Source organism: Pinus tabuliformis, chromosome 6 (genome assembly GCF_031772625.1).
Source record: "Pinus tabuliformis cultivar Carrire ecotype Pingquan chromosome 6, CPIR1, whole genome shotgun sequence".
NCBI classification, from domain to species: domain Eukaryota; kingdom Viridiplantae; phylum Streptophyta; class Pinopsida; order Pinales; family Pinaceae; genus Pinus; species Pinus tabuliformis.
In genome coordinates this window covers 1,674,501,353-1,674,519,561 of record NC_142292.1, presented here as the reverse complement: position 1 = coordinate 1,674,519,561, position 18,209 = coordinate 1,674,501,353, and positions in this window count along the sequence as shown.

Sequence of the window (18,209 nt, the reverse complement as noted above, 5' to 3'; positions counted from 1 at the left end):
CTCGGGATGTATTACAAACAAGTTAGCGATAGCTACTTTGTTTTACGACATTGGAACATGTCTCTAGCCTAGACCTTTAAATGTTTTTTGTTAACTTATAATGCTCCATTAGGTAAATTCAGATAACTTTTGAGTTGATATTCTTTAGAATTTTCCTTTCAAAGTTCACCACGTGATGTATTTTTGCAATTCCTAAAATGCAACTAATATGATAAGAACTCTTTCCATTCAATTTAACAATGAAAATCCTTAGTTAGTAGGGATAGAGCATTTTTATTTTTGACAAAGAATAAAGAGCACATCTAATGTAATTTCCTTAGCTATTCCTTTCAAGCATTCACAAACTACAATATGCACAATGCAAGTTTTTCTTTTAGATTTCCTTAATGTGAATATGAACGAAAGGAAATATGCACATTCAATAAATCAATCTTTCATAAGAATGAAGACTTTTATAGTAGTTCTAATTAGAAGGGAGAGAAGATTTTATGACACTTTCATTCGAACGAATATTAATCTACTACATTCTAACTTTGACTAGAAACTGATAATGATAAAGAAAATATTAAGGAAACATTTCAATCCAATCAAAGTATGGCTAGACAAGGAGATAGAAATTTGTCCTCTGAGACATGACATTCATTGATCAATCTGCAAGCAAACAAACAGAGAAATGTTGGCAAAAACACTTTCCAAAGGTGGGAATTTGACCTAAGGTTAATCAGCACAGGTCAAAGACAGCCTAACTACATTACAGGGCACTGTCTCTCACTCAAGGGTGATCTGCAGAACACTATCCTCTGACCACGCCTGTGCTGTTTTTTGAGAGGCCACTCAAGAGTCATCTAACCTTAGTTTTTTACCAAAATTCAATGTAAAAGAGCTAAAATATAGTCAATGAACACAAGTACAGTCTACAAGTATGTCCTAGGAGGTGGATAAGCTACTAGAAATTTTGAACTTCCCCAGTGGAGTCGCCAATTTGTTTTTGGAGAATTTAGTACCTACGGATAAATGCTAATTCCCTAGATAAGTAATTGTATCTAGAACAAAAGTGTAAAGTGTTTTAGACTTTTCCTATAAGTAATAAATAAGATAAGAAGATAGAAGACCTACTTGTAGTTCCGCTTTCCTCTTGTCTCCCTTGTATCAATCCCGTTGCTCCTTCCCATACTTAATCTAGTTGAGAAGTATTGTAAACACAACAAAATACAAAGAACCGATCAAAGCATATGATCTATTGCATATAAGTGAAAGGAATCAGATACAATTCACAGACATAAGCGTTATGAAAGAACACAAACATATGGGAAAAAGGTTCAAACACTTTATTAGATAGAAGAAGGAATTACAACCATTGGTGTCTAATTCAAAGCTATTCCTCCAGCTTGGATCCCATCCAAATCACATCAAAAGCATAACAAACTTGTAGCATTACAATACTTGCTTCAAAGCCAAATCTCATAGTAGCATTATCTCCTTACAATTCAACATAATCCATCCAATCGATCACTTAGATGAGTGGTCAATTTGTAAGAAGACGAAGGAGGTTTTGTCATTAATGGTGGCATTGAATGGAATTCCATAATTAGAATTAGTTACATGGAGGAAGGGATGAGAGGATAGGATGCACCTTAACTCATTCCTCATCCATTTTCGAGCTCATAGGAGTTGATAAGTGAGGGAACCTTCTAGATGAATCCAAAAGTTAAGAATATTTCCCAAACCCTATGTGAATTTCACTCATTCTCGCCCAACACAGGTGAAAGGAAGCCTAAGTGCTATGTAGAGCACCCTGGCAATGGACTCAATTTATCTACAACGCATCTTCATAAGGGCTTACCTACACTCGTCCCTCTAGACGCTATTGCTAGATGTCTTCAAGTCATGAAACTGATTGGGAAGGAGGCATTCAAAGGGGTGACTTGTTTAGGGCATGAAGCAACTGAATTTAGGGTTTGATGAGCCCTAAAACATTGATCTGGATGTTGGTATCTGATGTTCCCAAATGGATTTGTAACATCTGTTATGCTCTCCGTTTCATTTTTTTCTCTATGTGTTTTCTCTTTGAAACGGATTTTTTATGGTGAATGAAGGGCTGATGAAAGTGAAGACAGGTATGGTGATGAAAGAGAAGACATGTATGGTGATGAATTTTTGATGTAGGAATGTTTTTATTTTGACATGGTAGGTCATTTTCTCGCCCTAGGGTAACTAATGATAGGATTCTCGAGCCACTATAATTCCTACAGGATCATCCTGTAGGTTTTTTGGGGACTGTATAGGTTTATAGGGGATCCTATAGGAAAAACAGTCCCCTTGTAAACTGAATCAAACGAGTGAAAAGATGAAATAAATGGTGGAGTGATGAATGGAAATGATTGGAAAAATAAAAATGTGAGTGTAATAGGTCCCTTTTTTATCCTCCTTTGTTCTCTGATCTTCCTCCTGCTGACCTACAAACATAATCTTTTTATGTTTTTTTTTTTTGAAAACAACTAGGCTGCATCTGAGAGGTTCTCATCCTATATGTTTGCCCTAGGTGCCTCAAGAGATGTTTTCACCCAGGGATCTTTTTATTTCCTTCTTTCTTTTTTCTTTTTTTGACACCATTGGGCTACCCCAAGAGGTTTTCAACCCAATAGTGGGACTCAAGCACCTCATGGAGGTTTTCACCTGAGTCGTTATTTTTATTTTTTTCTTAGTGATTTGATGAGGCAGGAGTTGAAACTTGCTCCACCACCATCATTGTTTTATTGATACCATCAATGAACTCTGTCTTTGACAACAGTGTTTTGTAAACTTTCAATCAATGTCCATTGACAGGTAAAGGAATGGCCTCTTCATCTATGGTTCTGATCTGCACTAAACCATTATCATGAAATATTTCTATAACATAAGGTCCTAGCCATCTTGTCCTTAACTTTCCCTTAAAGTATTTATATCTAGAATCATATAACAAGGCCCAATCACCTTCTTGAAATTGCTTATCATTGAGGTTCTTATCATGCCAGATATTCCTATGAAGTTGCATTACCTCTACGTGTAGGAGGGCCTCCATTCTGAACTCATATAAACCATTTAACTGAAGCAATCTCTCTTTTTGTGCACTGCTAAGATCTAGATATAGTTGGGCTACCGTCCTTAATGTGTTATACTCAAACTTAATGGACGATAAGGCATTTTTTCCATAGACCAGCTCATGGGGTGTGAATCTAGTGGTGGTCTTCCAAGTGGTATTATAGGCCCGGGTGGCTTCAACTAGTCTATCTGCCCAATCTTTCCTACTGCTGTTAACAACTTTAGTCAAGATTCCCTCTAGTGCTCTATTGGTCAACTCCACTTTCCCATTATCTTGTGGGTGATAGGGAGTGGAGGTCCTATGCTTGATCTTGTGTTGGCTGAGCAAGTATTCAATCATGTTGGAGGTAAACTGACTTCCTTGATCAGTGACCAGCTCTCTAGGCTACCCAAATTTGTAAAATACATTCTCCCTTAAGAAATCAACCACCTTCTCCTCCATTGCTTCCTTAATTGCCTTAGTTTCAACCGACTTAGTCAGATAGTCAGTGCACACAATGACGTACTACTTTTTCTTGGAAGGAGGGCAAATAGGTCCAATGAATTCCATGCCCCACTTATCAAATGGCTTGAAAGTCACTTGAGCCCGCAGAGGCATTTCAGCCCTTGGAGTAGGCTTTCCCTTCCTTTGGCACCGATCACATTGACTAGTATATCTTTTCACATCCTGATGAAGAGTGGGCCAATAATAGCCTACTTCTAACACTTTGAATGTTGTTCTCTTTGATGCAAAGTGGCCTCCACAAGCCCCATCATGATAGGTCAGAAGGATGCCAAAGACTTCCTCCTCCCTGAAACACCTTCTCAAGATTTGATCTGGGCCAAGTTTGAAGAGATTGCTCCCAATCCATGTGAAGGGGGCACTGTTCCTTATAATCTTTATTTTCTCTTCGGAGGACAAGTTTAGTGGGAACTGTACAGATACCAAATAGTTTGCTATGTCAACAAATCGTGGAGAGAGGACTAAAATGGCGAACAAGTGTTCATCCGATAACTGGTCATCAACCATTCCCTCTTCACCTACAGGCAAAGTCAATCTGGAAAAAAATTCTACAACAACATTTTCCTTACCAGGCTTATCAACAATAGTTAGATCAAACTGTTGTAATAAAAGCAACCATATTATAATACGAGCATTCACATCACGTTTACTCATTAAATATTTGACTGTAGCATGGTCAGTATGGAAAAATGCTTCATAGTCTCTAATATAATGCCTAAATTTGTTCAATGAATGCACAACAGCCAAGAGCTCCTTTTCGATCATTGTGTAGTTCAATTCGGCCTTTGATAGATTCATACTGATAAAGTAAATGGCATAAGGAAATTTTTCATCTATCTGACCCAGGGCTGCTCCTATGGCTTTGTGTGAGGCATCAACATGAATGTGAAAAGGAAGGACCCAATTTCGTCCTCAGAGGATTAGAGCAGTGGTTAACTTGTTCTTCAGGATGTCCAAGGCCTCTTGACAACTTTTTGAACATATAAACTCAGAGTCATTGGCCAAAAAAACCAAATAAAAGAGAGGCCAACTTGTTGAAGTCCTTTAAGAACCTTCGGTAGTACCTAGCTAATCCTAGGAAGCTTCAGACATCCCTCTTATTTTGAGGAGGTGGGACCCTTTGGATAATAGCTATTTTTTTGGGTCCACCTGCAGTCCTCGCTGAGATATTGAATGACCTAGCACAGTCCCTGCAGTCAAGAAGAATTCACATTTATCGAGACTGAAAGATAGGTTCATTTCAATGCATTTGTGTAGTACCTTACCTAAGTTGGACAAATCCTCCTCGAAATCACCCCCATAAGGTGTGAAATCGTCCATATAGATTTCTACCACATCATGGACCAACTAAGCAAAGATACTCAGGACTACTCTCTGAAAAGTGGTAGGAGAATTACAGAGGCAAAAAGGAAGGACCCTATAGGAAAAAGTGCCCCAAGGACAAGTGAAGGTGGTTTTATCCTGGTCTTCCGAGCTAATCTCGATTTGGTTTTACTAGTTGAATCCATTTAGGAAAGAGAAAATATTTTTCCCTGCCAGGCCATCTAGCACTTGGTTGATGAAAGGTAGAGGGAAATGGTCCTTCTTTGTGGCTTTGTTCAACTCCCTATAATTTACGCAAATCCTCCACTTACCATTTTTCTTGGGAATTAAAACCACAGGGGAGACCCACTCACTGTCGGAGATAGGATAAATGAATCGTGCATCCAACAATTTTTGCAGTTCTTCTTTGACTATATCTTCGAGAGTTGGATTCATCCTCCTTTGGGGTTTCTAGACTGGCTTGCAACCTTGTTTGATGTAAATATGGTGAGTGCACACTGAGGGGTGTACTCCCTTCATTTCTGTGTAACTCCAAGAAAAGGCATCCAAATGTTCCTTTAGCATGTTACACAACTTCTCATCTTGGAGAACAGAAAGAGATGGATTGATTTTCAAAGTCTTTTTATTGCTAAATTCTATGGTTTTGACACAGGGAGGGTTGGAATCAGCCAAGTATAGATCAATTGGATGGTTTTTCTAGGTTTCCTTTACTACTTATTCTAGGTATGATGTACTGGGAGTTGGAATTTGCAGTAGGTTTTCAATCAAATCATCTTCATCGTGTTGTCCTCCTACCATGGTTGTTTCTAAGGTAAACAATTAGGAAATAAAAACTTGATCTTCATCCTCCTCTTCTATCCATAAAGGTAAATCATTTTCTAGAGATGACTAAGTAGGAGGGTATAGGACTAACTACTTGGACATATGCCAATTCTTTATGGTCATATTCCTAGCTCTGTAGCTGATGTAAGCATTGATAGTGGCCAACCAGGGCCTCCCAAGGATGAGAGGGTAACTAGCAACCTTAGCCTTAGGCTAGAGAACTAGGAAATCTAAAGAGTACTCCCAAGAGTCAATGGAGACCATCACATCCCCAACAATCCCCTCAAGGGTCACTGTGGAATGGTCTGGAAGTTACAGGAATGTTGTGGTCCTTCTCAATGAACCTTGGAGGTTGAGCTTGAGCATAGTGTCCTTGGTCATCACATTAATGGTAGCCCCAAGATCAATCAAAGTGTGTGGGACAATGGTTCCATTGATGTGCATATCTACTACAGGGCTTCTGTAGTTCAAATACTTTGGACAGATTACCTACCCCAGCATTAAGTCAGACAGTTGTCCAATGACATTAATGGTAGGGACATCTCTTTCTGTCCTCCCTGGAATTTTTAAACACTTCTTCTTAATCAAATTGTTGTAAATAGGTACATCCTTGATGGCTTCGAGAAGTGGAATCTTGACACATAGGTTTTTTAATTCTCCCAGAAGTTTAGTCTCTTCTAGGGTAGGCTGGAGTTGTTGAGTTAATCTCTCAGGAAAGGGTGGATTTACTTTAAGAATGCTTTCCTCTCTTTATTCTTCAATCTTCCTAGGTGGAGGTGGAGGTTGGTTATCCAGGAGAAGTCTCCTAGATATCAGGTTAATTTCCTCGATCTCCACAACCTAAATTGTATATTATGTCTCTCCACTGTATACTTGTTGTGCATGTATGTTGTTCGGGTTCGGATTTGGTTGGGTAGGAATCTAGGGTTGTTTATGTCGAGCAAAGTGTAACAGTTATGGCTGGGTAGGTGGTGAAGGAAATAAAGCAAGAACATTGTTGTACTGGGGCCTCCATCCCTGGAGCGGTGCATTCCCCTAAGGTTGTGGAAAAGCATATGGTTGAAATGACTAGTAGGCTAGCTAGGAATGATACTGAGATTGAAAGGACCAAGGAGGTGGTGTGGACCAGGAAGAATGAGTAGGGTGTCCCCAAGAAGGTATGGATGTGGTTTTGGTGGGGTTGTAATATGCATGGGATAACCCTTGTAGGCCCTATTGGTATGGCATAGGGCCATGAGGTCTTCTTTGGTCTATGTAGCAGAGTTGCTTAGTGACCCCTTCAGCTCCTTGATATACAACTTTGAGTGTAGGTAAAGAACGGAACTTGTCTATGGAGTGGTTTTCCTCACACACTAAGAAAATTTCAATACAATTTAATGGACATTCGTTCCTAGGGTACTTGTTGGTGCATCTAGGACAGAAAATGGCCAAGGATCTCTCTGTTGCCTCCTATTTTCTCCTAATATGCATAGTGTCCATATGTAAGGAAAGTGTTTACAACATATCACTCTTCAAATCTTCCAGCGTGTTTCCAATTTCGCCCTTGATGGATGAATTGGAAGAGGATGTACTGACCATAGGTTGACTTCCCCTACCGTTTTTCCTAGCTGCCCTAGAATGGTTTCTAAAGACAATCTTGATATCCTCATATGGTAACTAGTATATATCTACTCCTGCTAACAAGTGTAGGGTATACAAAAGGTCTGCCCTTACTCCTCTAAGTAGGACCAGCTTCAGTGACTCAGGGTCAAGTGTGCACCTGGCCCTTTTGTAACTAAGCTGGAATATTTATTCATAATCCCCTAAGGATTCATCATTACATAAGGTCGTCCTAAAAATATCTTCTTCAGTATCCTTAGACCTACAATAGTCTCGATACTTGTTGTTGAAGGCTTGTTGCATCTGAGCCCAAGTTGTGATGCTATCACTAGGTAAACCCATGAACTAGCACAAAGCTACATCCTTGAGGGTAGACGGAAATAGTTTCAACTTCTTCTCATCATCTGTATAGTCGTAGGTTTGGCATATCACAACAAACTCAAATAGGAAAGTGTCAGGATCTTCTGTGTTCAAGCGATGGAAATGAGGAAGGGCAGAAGGGCTTATATTTTTCATCTCATTGTCCCCATTAGTTTCCCTGATGAGGAAGGCACCCTTGACTCCCTCTCTATTCCCTCTGTCATTTCTGTTCTCAGCCATTGGCTTAGTAGGAATGGGTTCTTCTTCTTCCCATGTAGGTTCTTCAAATATGTCTGGTTGCTCACCTAATGGTTCCTCTAGTTCACAACAAGAAGAAGAGGGAAGGTTGGTTGTTTGTTGTTGTTGGGGTATTTGGAAAAAATTTCCTTAAGTTATCCCTATTCCTACGAGGCATGAAAGGAAATGTTTTTGGTTTGGATTTGTGTTTTTTTCAAACTTTTGGAAGTACTTTACAGAACTGAAATTGAATATTGAATGAAAACTAATAACTAAATGAAAGACTAATTGTTTAATTGAAATCTAGCCTTGCATAATTGAAATTGCAGACTGAATGAAAACTATTGACCGAATGAAAATATTAACTACTTGATTGAAATCTAACTTTCAGAATGGAAACGAAACCAAACTAAATTACTTTTGCAGAAATGAAACTAATGGTAGAATATTAGGAACAAGAAATATAATAAAGAAAGCAGTAATCACATATTACTCAGACATCTTCCTAGAAATGGTGCCAAAAAGTGATGATCACCAATATTGCAGCAAGAATTCTACAACTCTTAGGCTACCAGCTGTACCTTATCAACCCAGGGCTCATACAAACTTGGAGGTGATAGTGTTGTATACACAAGTAAAAGTGATGGTTCCGCCTTTTGTCACTGTTCAATTGGCGAGAGACCACTAGGGTTTTCAATACAAACTTCATGGATTCAGAAGAAGCTTGGTTCCTTGATGAAAGAAATAGAAATCTACTCTAGGAGAGAGTTGATCTACTACAATAACGAAGTAGACTGAAATTCAATGCTAAGGTGCACCATTTCCTAATTAACTGCTAAGAGCTATGATTTTCAATGATGCTAAATTAACATGAACAAAATGCTACTATCCTAGGCGTGGAAGTTAAAACATCAAACACAACTGTTATGCATGTAAGGACTATAATAAATCTGTTTTGTCTTTTTATGCTTTTCTTGAAAAATCAAATGTGCAAACTAATATCTTTTGGTGATGTGACAGGTGGTTTAGTGATGTTGGTGGATGGCTAGAAGGTTTAGGAGAAGGTTGGAAGGTTTTGGCGACCCTTGGGTGACCTTGCGATGCTTCCTAGAGGTTTTCCCTCCATTCGGCCTCAAAATAGGCCACTACACGAAAACCTACAGGATGTACTAGAAACCTACATGATTCCCTATATTTCTATAGGATGCAGCAGTGAGAACAATGATGGGTGTTGGAGGTGATGGAAGGCTTAGGGAAAGTGGTTGATGGGTGGAATGGAATGAGAAAAGATCTAGGATCACTCAGAACCCAAAACCAAGTTTGCGAGATGGTTTGATTCCCTTAAAATGCTTAGGGAAATTTCTATGTAAAATGATGAAATTGGTGAAGGTTTTGATGAAAACATGGAATGCCTATGGGTGGATGAAACTGGAAGGTGGTTTCTGGCTATGCTATGTATTGCTACTTTTGAAGCACCTAGTTTGCATCAAACATTTGTAATTTCCAAAAAAGTCATGTAAACAAGAAGAATTATCATGAGCTAGAAAAGCAGAATTTAATGAACTAACTGTCTACCTTATGAATGAAGAAATTGCTGAATAAAATGGAATCATGGATGATATCTACTACAATAATGAATATAGAAGAAATGGAAATGAAATCATACTTTGAAAAACTGATCAAATGTTAGCTTAAGTATAACAAACTCTAAATATCATGAAAGAAATGGAAATCTGTATTTTTGTGCTGCATAAGGGTCTTTTCCTCAAATCATGATCCTAGAAGGAAAAAGTGAGGCCAAGACACCTACTAACAACTTTGTGGTGCCTCTTTTATCCCTTCTAGCTAACATTCCCTAATGGTTGACCCTGACTAAACATGATTAGCCATAATTGATTTTATAAGACATGGTTGACCTTCGTTGAATAATATTAAACCAAAGGGACTAATATTATAAATCCAAGGTATATAAACCCTAAGATAAATATTATAAACACTAAAATAAACATGGTTGACCATGGTTGTCACAATGTGATGTTGGATGATTACACAATCTTTGTAACAATGTGCCCATGGTTGACTTTGATAGATATTGTAAACCAAAGGGAATATGTTGTAGCGGCTATAACCACCCTCCAAACTTTTGGATCATATGCAAATTTCAGAACTTATGCAAATTTCGGAACTTACTATGGATCTTGTGATCAATCATTACTTGGTCACTTATTCGTAAGCCGACAATATCAAGCTCCCCTCTTTGATCCCAAGAGTTGTTCATGTTCTCATCTTTATGTAGCAAATGTCATCTTTGGGCATGGGGATTATTTTTTGTCATGCAAAGGGAAGATTGTTCTACTTCAAGTGGAAATATTTGTGTGCATGTGTTATAGACATATTTGGGCACTGCAACCCCAAACTCATATGTCCATAAACTTAGGGCTCCTTAAGTCCCTAAAAGTGTTGTTTCACACCCTAAAGGATCATGGTCAACTGATTACATCATTTCCCATAAGTTCCACTTGAAAAACTACTCAGAACTGGCCAAAACTAGACCATACAGATTGCTCCATGGGCAAGGTGCGATGCATACTGGCTGCCTAACTGGCTAGGTATGATGCATAGTCAAATGGCCTTCTGTGGGGTGTGATGAGTGATAATAGACAAATGGCAGAGACAGTTTGCAAGGTGGATGATCATGGAATCTTCCAGAAACTTCTCCTATGACACTTGCCTCTCTGAATTCGCTCAGGGATGAGTAAGAGATCATGAAATCTCCAAGTGGAACCAAAAACTATCAGTGGAATGACACTAATCAAAAATCCAGAGCTAACTCAAACCCTTGCAAGACATATATAAAGGGATCCCTCATCTGAGAGATTGAGAGGGTGGAATTTTGTATTTTGTAAGGAAGTGTTGTCAGTTTTTTGGTGAGAAGAGACATTGCATTGTTGGGTGATTTGCTTGTTCATGAGGTAAAGAGGGCTTCTACAACTGGGAGGATGATGCTAGATCAGATAGCTGGGTTGTAATCCTCTCTTACATTACTATTAATAAATTTCTTTGATTTTTCCTCCATATGATAGTGTATTTGTGAATCTTATTGTTTATGAATGCAATTGTATGGTCAATGTGTTTCTGATTCCGTATTGTTTATGATGTTTTAGATAGAGATGCTTTGATAGTTTGCTGTTACTTTCATTCTACATGTACTCTTTGAAGCGAGACAAGTAGGAGAGGAGTGGTAAATTCTATCAAGGAAAGGAGAAATCAAGCTAGGATCAAAGCGGAAGATCCAGGTTGGTCTTCTTTTATTCTCTTCCATCTATTACACTTAAAGGAACTCTTGAAAAGCTTTCATTGTTTGTTTCTAAGATAGCTACCAGTCTTAGTGGGACTAGCAGTTCAAATCGACACTATTTTTCCCTGAAACAAAATGGCAACTCCATTGGGGAACAAATAGTTTGCTTTGTTTGTTTATTGTTTGCTTTATAAACTACAAAAAGAGCCTAAAGTTAGCCAGCTAGCCCTCGAAACTCCTTTGCTATGAAATTGTGAAGTAGATAAACACTGCTTCAGTTAATCTCTGGGTTGGTTTATGAACTAAACATCTAACTTACAAAGCATTGTAAGTGCCCTTATGGTAGCTTAGAACCTCATCAAATCTTACCCTTATGCTTTGTGTTTACTGTCCATCATTACTCAGCCTAAATAACTGAACTTAGCTGCAAGTTTTGAGTAGCAACCAAGCTCAATTTCGCTTCCTGGCCCATCGTACTATTTTTAACTGTGCAACCTAGATGCATCGCACCTCCATGTGTTGAAAGTGAGATGCATCCCTGTTTCCCTATGTTGCAGGTGCGATGATTGAGTGAACTCTTTCTCTTCTCTGAAATTTGGTTTTTCTCTTTTTTTCAGCTTTATTCAGTAGTTTTGTTGTTCATGATCAATACCTTCTTGCTATAACCATCTTTCTTTACATTATTTCAGCCTCCATTAGTTAGGAATTGTAAATGATTTTGTGTATTTGTCAATCATTTGCAATCTTCCTTTGTCGAAAGTAGCCTAATCAAACTGTTGTTTTTGATGCAAGTGTCGTAATTTTCCTTTTGAATCAAAAGAAGAGTGTCGTAAAGTCTTCCTCTTCTAGATAGTTGATTGTACTTTTGTCATTGTACTCGATTTTGAAATTATTAGTATTTCAAGTGTCGAAAACAATTTTCAATTTGAAATTGAAAAGTTTCATCTTAGTCTTCCTTTTGCTTTGAAAAGAAAAATTGTTAGTACTGTTGCTTTGAAATAAAATAGTTCACATCTGTACTTAGCTTTCCTTTTTTCATTCACACATTAAGAAAGAGGAAAACAAATACATGCATGTGCATCTGCATTTTTACTACTTGTGAAATTTGATTTAGGAAAGTGCATTTAGTGTGTGCTTTGTGCTCTCTGCTAAAAGAAAAATCATTATCTTCTTTCCTTTATAGCTAGAATTTTCATTTCTAAAAGAACATAAACGATTGTTTATCATTTTAGATTACATATTTAGGAATTTCACATCTACATCATGCAGTGAACCTTGAAAGACAAACTTCTAAGAAAGATCAACTTTAAAATAAACCTCAATGAACATAAAACGCTTTGGAATCTAACGCAACACATCTAGAATTCTAGGCTGGAGACGTGTTCTGGCATCGTAAAACCTAGTAACTATCATTTTCATTGAAGGTTGGGTGATTCCTCCTCTTTGATACGACAAGTGTCAATACGGACTTGTGCTCCCCGTACCGTCGAGTACATATTGGGAGACCACAATAGGCTGATATCCTTTATCCTTAGGAAGCGGCATTTGCCGCCCTATCGATCGTAATGCACTGAACACAACATTTAGGAATATTGACTGCCATACATAAGTCCTTGGTAATTTCTCTATCATTTATCACCAAGGTGTATTTTGTAGTTTTACGATCGATTTGGTAAACCCTCTGTCTATACTTCCAGAGTAGTCACTTTCGTTCCTTTTTGACTCTTTAAAAGAAAAGGTCCATCTGAGCACTTGTCACTTCAGGCTCATTAAAAATCGAAGGAGACTAGAGTCACCTTTAGCTTTTTCTCGACTCTTAAAAATTGAAAAAGCAAGTTGTGTCCAAGTGTCTTTAAATTTTATTTTAAATGGAATAACATCCTTGTTCCTACGTTGATCTGAGGTTGAGATAATGGAGTCTACCAATCAAGGAATCCCCCTTGGAGGGAATCTTAGTCCTTTCTCCTCTTGGGGAGATATTGGTTATCTATATATGGCTACATTGTCCCTTCCAGGAATCACAGTCAGCCTGTCAGTATGGCTTTTCTCGACCTTTGTCATTCAAAACACCACAGTTCCTCAACAATCTAATCAGCAACCAAATTATACTGAAGTTACCCTTCTCCTTCTACTTCACTTGTTTCTCCTTCCCCTTCTTCCTCCTCGCTTGGTGAAACTAGTGACACTAAAAACCAAGTAGCTAAGAAGAAAAAGAAAGGGAAGGAGAAGAAGGAGAAGCTATCTAAACAAGGGAACACCAAAGTATCGTCGCGTGAAAATCCACACACTAAAGTTTCCAAACCAAAAACTCCATGCGCAGTTTGCAAGGAGAACCATTACTGTTGAGATTTCCCTTGCATTCCACAGATCTTGAGAGAATGGTCTCCCAGGTTGCACCATTTGGTGTCATCAACCCCTGATAGTCAAGTTGACAGCACACCTTCAACTAGTGAAAACGAAGTCAACAGACCGAAAGGAAAAGTTAGAGTTCCATGTAGGTTATGTGAAGGTGGTCATACTCTTCACCATTGTCCTTTTCTGGATGAATCCAAAAGCATTTTGGATAACCAGCCTTCTTCACCATAGCAACTTCCACCCGGATACAAGAAACTCTTACCAAGTCCTTCGCTAGTTGAAAACACGATTGACATAACTCAATTGTCGATTGAATCACCTAACATTGAAAGTGAACCTTCTGAGTCCATACCAGATCAAAGTCAACTGGTTGAAATGGCAGTTGACCCAGTCTTGCCTTCAAAAAATCCACCTTCAGATGATATAGTTTCCAAAGAGGATGAGAACGACACCATTCAAATTCTTTTTGTTGATATAGAGTCTAATGAACTTGGGGGAAATCGACCCATTCCTTCACAATAGGAAGAGACCCCCCCAGTTCATGAAACTTATCTCGAAATTTATTCTATACCTCCTCCAAGTAGTCTAGTCGTTTTCTTTGATTGGAATCAACTAGCGAAACCTCGCCTTCCATCTAATGTACCATTCCGAATCATAGTACAAGTTTACAAAATGATTGTGTCTAGCACAATCATAGATGAAGGGGTTTTGGTAAGTATCCTTTCCTCAACTACTTGGAAAGCGCTTGGTTTGCCATCGCTTCTGCTTGAAAATCAAAATTTTTCAGGCTTCAACAAAGGAACCAGTCGACCATTAGGGATCCATCCAAAGTTATAGATAACTTTGAGAAAGAAACCGTTTATTTGAACATGATGGTAGTCCAAGGTCCACTAGGTTACAATCTACTCCTTGGACGTGATTATATATATAGCATGGAAGCCATTGTTTCCACATTCTTTCAAGTGATGTGTTTTCCACATGAAGGCAGACTGATGCAACTTGTCGACTAGCTTTCATTTCCTGGTTCAAACACAACTATAAATAAACCATCATCCCTAAATGGTCTCTTCGCATCAACAATGTCTCTTCCATCTTCATTCCATCCTCCTAATTACCGCGAGTACTTTGGTGAGTGTGATGAAGATTAGGGGGCATGCACCCTAGTCTGCTTCGGCAGGCAAACCTAGAGGAAAAGAAAGATTTTCTTAAAAGGTCGTAATACTTGGACTGAATAACATTCTCGTATAGGTTATGTGATCAATTTGACATGATTATTTACTTTGTACCATTGTGAAGCTTACAACATTCACCTTCCTATGTTATGTGATTGGGGCTCATAGTAATCACCTTCATCCATTTCGATGGGCAAAGCAAAGGAAGAGTTTTTGTCAGTGGATAGAAACAATCCTGGCTAACCACAGGAACTTCCACTTGGTAACCTAGAAACTCTTCTTTTACTAAAAGACCTGGGGGCATGCAAACCTTTGCATGCAAGTGAAAAGTAACCTTTGATTTTCTTAGTTTGTAGGTTCCTAACCCTTTAACCTCGTAGCTCGGTCATTTATAGCTTACATAAAAGCTCATGAGCACATGTTATAGTAGTGATCAAGCTCATTAAAAAATAAATCTACCAAGAGACATTATCTAAAAGACTGGTAAGAGCAATGTTCCTGCAAGGTTCAAGCTCGTTAAAAAATCAACCTGCATTGAGCACATGTTGGAACAAGGTTCAAGCTCATTAAAAAATAAACCCACCTTTGGTAAATAACCTTTGTGATCACTTTGCAATCTGCCCTTTGTGAACTCTGGTTGTGTTCCTTCTGTCACCTCCATTTCATTTGGCCGACCATACGCTTCCACTTGATTGTTTACTGTTTTGATGAACATCTGCGATGAGTGATTCTGATTTCCACCCTCTTCACACTGCCATGTTTTGAGAAGTTCCAAACTTACCTAGAACCAGCTGCTACCTAGAAATATCACTAGTTCCTAAAAAATGAGCCTCTTTTAAACTCCTTTTAGACTCGTTAAATATAAAAAGATTGTCGAGCTATTAGCCTTCCCAGCTCGTTAAAGTAAGAGGAACGCCATCCCTCTCATATATTTTAATATTTTTGGACTTGAGGGATCATTAAACAAAAAGATCGAGCGCTTGTCTTAGTCGGCTTGTTAAAACTATCGAAAAGCAATCCCTTTTGTATTATTTTACACTTTTCTGGACTTAAGGGATTACGCCATGAAAAAGGACTGTTGGAGTCTCCTTTTCGTCCATTTCTAGACTCTCTAAACAAGAAAAGGACTGAGTTATCTTTGTCATTAAACTCATTAAAACAATAGCGATAAACTTGTCCACCCAGACAAGAACGAGTCTCACTAATGCTAGGCTCGCTAAACAAAAAGCGACAGGTTTGCCTAAAGGGAAAATTATATACCAAGCATATGTTATCCTCCTCAAGCTTGTCAAAAAATAAAGAGGTACTGGTCAGCAATGACTGGGGAAAAATGGGAAGAAAACCTGAAGAACTATATTGGTAGCAAGTCGCTCTTGAACATGACACTTTCACTCCATCACCGTGATTGAGTTGGGTTGGGTTTTTCCATTCACTGTCACCATTGGTCTGCCATGCCATCCATGGGGTTAATGCTATCAGTCCATATCAGTGTCACCAATATTTTCAAGAGAAGTCATTCAGAGAATTCACCATCCCGCAAACGCCTCATCCACTGCATTACATCCACGCTTCATTTTTCATGACAACCATTCCTGAACCTTATATCATCAGATCGTTTTCACCTCCACAAAAATCATTTGCTCCATTTTGCATTGTAGATGTGGGATACATCAAGGCCCTCCTACGACAGGTTACTTCTTGTCAACATCAGCTCATTATCCAAGAAGTTGACTTAGAATCAACACTTTCAGTACTTTGAAGCTTGCATGCCTCAATGGCAAGTTTCTCACTTCCGGCGATAGGTTTACATCAATGACCTTCGACCGAAAGACTTTGCGTGGTGTTTGATATCAGCTCATATATTCACACCACGTGAATTGTATTGTAGTATCTTGAGGGTCATCATCATTATCGGTAATTCCTCTCCCATCTGTTAACATTTCACATTATTGGTTGGCAATCAGACGATGTCTTTCCATGTTCGACTTCAGAATATCTTTTAACATGGATTGACTTGTACATTGGGTGAAGATTGGACGAGTTTTGAAGACCCTGGATCTAGTTTCATCCATCTGGGCTGCAATATATTCAAGAAAATAAAGACATCAATTGTACACAGAAGCTGCATAGATAGTCATCTAAACCAAGGAAGATGACTCTTCATGCGAAGAATCATCAGTCTGCAATAGCAGACGATTGTCTGTCCTATGTACATGAAAATGAATTTATAGAGCTGAGAATGGGAATGCCGACCTCAGCTAGATCATGAAAATAATATGATGATGATGTTGTATTTTATACGGGTCACCTTCCAGTTTGAATACCTCGGATCCTCATGAATAAAGCATTTCACCTGACATCAAAAGATTTATGACCTCATGCTTTAGGGGACAACTGTTATAGACATATTTGGGCACTGCAACCCCAAACTCATATGTCCATAAACTATGGGATCCTTAAGTCCCTAAAAGTGTTGTTTCACACCCTAAAGGATCATGGTCAACTGATTACATCATTTCCCAGAAGTTCCACCTAAAAAACTACTCAGAACTGGCATAAACTAGACCATACAGACTACTCCATCGGCAAGGTGTGATGCATATTGATTGCCTAACTAGCCAAGTGTGATGCATACTCAAATTCCCTTCTGTGGGGTGCGATGAGTGAGAATAGACAAATGGCAGAGATAGTTTACAAGGTGGATGATCATGGAATCTTCTAGAAACCTCTCCTATGACACTTGCCTCTCTGAATTCGCCCGGGGATGAGTAAGTGATCATGAAATCTCCAAGTGGAACAAAAAACTATCAGTGGAATGACACTAATAAAAAACCTAGAGCTGACTCACACCCTTGCAAGACATCTATAAATGGATTCCTCATATGAGAGATCGAGAGGCTGGAATTTTGTATTTTGTAAGGAAGTGCTGTTGGTTTATTGCTGAGAAGAGACATTGCATTGTTGGGTGATTTGCTTGTTCATGAGGTGAAGAGGGCTTATACAACTGGGAGGATGATGCTGGATCAGACAGCTGGGTTGTACTCCTCTCTTACAATACTATTAATAAAGTTCTTTGAGTTTTCCTCCATATGATCGTGTATTTGTGAATTTTATTGTTTATGAATGCAATTATATGGTAAATGTGTTTCTGATTCCGCATTGTTTATGATGTTTTAGATAGATATGCTTTGATAGTTTTCTGTTAATTTGATTGTACAGGTACTCTTTGAAGTGGGACAAGTAGGAGAGGAGTGGAAAATTCTATCAAGGAAAGGAGAAATCAAGCTAGGATCAAAGCGGAAGATCCAGGTTGGTCTTATTTTCTTCTCTTCCATCTATTACACTTAAAGGAACTCTTGAAAAGCTTTCATTATTTGTTTCTAAGATAGCTACCTGTCTTAGTGGGACTAGCAGTTTGAATCGACACTAGTTTTCCCTAAAACAGTATGGGTTATTCTCA